At 48.8% G+C, this 763-nt stretch overlaps 1 non-coding gene across 1 annotated transcript; it reads right to left on the bottom strand.

Annotated features, from left to right (window-relative positions):
• Window positions 1–257: 257 nt before the first annotated feature.
• trnar-ucu (transfer RNA arginine (anticodon UCU)) lies at window positions 258–348 on the bottom strand. Its single transcript is given in 2 exon segments — window positions 258–293; window positions 312–348. It is a non-coding gene; the product is annotated as a tRNA-Arg (tRNA).
• Window positions 349–763: the final 415 nt, after the last annotated feature.

Here is a 763-nt window from a genome sequence, read left to right as displayed (position 1 = left end):
CAACTACCTGCTTGCCTGTGATGTCACAGCTTACCAGATCCTCATCAAACAGCTCCTTCCACTGCACCGAAGAAAGAACCAAATCCTGCATACTCACCCCAGCGGCTCTCTGTTTCCCTGCTCTCACTCTCCATTGTGACGTCACTCCTCGATTTTTTTTTTCCCCTGCTCTGCTCCTCTCTCTCTCCGAGTCTGTGCTTTTGACGCATTTCTTCATTTGCTGTTCCGTTGTGCTCCTCTGTTTCTGGTCCAAAACCTGACTCTGGTGGGACTTGAACCCACAACCTTTGAATACCGTCTTAATCATTATTTAGAAGTCCAACACGTTACCCATTGCGCCACAGAGCCTCACACATTTTTATTAACATCACTAAGGCCTTTGATCTTGTCAGCAGAGACGGCCTCTTCAAACTGCGATGGAACATAGGCTGCCCTCCTGACCTCTTGGGCATCATCTCTTCTTTCCACGAGAACATGCACAGGTCCATCAGTTACAATGGAGCAACATCAGACGCTTTCAAGATCAGCAGTGGGGTAAAGCAGGGCTGCGCGCTGGCGCCAACTCTCTTAGGAACAGAGGAACATCGGAGTAAGCTATTCAGCCCGTCGAGCCTGCTCTGTCGTTCAATTCGATCATGGCTGATCACCTACCTCAAAGCCCCTTTCCCATGCTATCCCCATATCCCTTGATGTCATGAGTATCAAGATTTCTATCAATTTCTGTCTTGAACATGCTCAATGATTGAGCTGCCACAGCCCTCTG

This window comes from Heterodontus francisci, unplaced genomic scaffold (assembly GCF_036365525.1).
Source record: "Heterodontus francisci isolate sHetFra1 unplaced genomic scaffold, sHetFra1.hap1 HAP1_SCAFFOLD_51_2, whole genome shotgun sequence".
Lineage (NCBI taxonomy): Eukaryota > Metazoa > Chordata > Chondrichthyes > Heterodontiformes > Heterodontidae > Heterodontus > Heterodontus francisci.
Note: the sequence above shows the minus strand (reverse complement) of the source record. Positions and strands in the feature narration are given on the sequence as shown.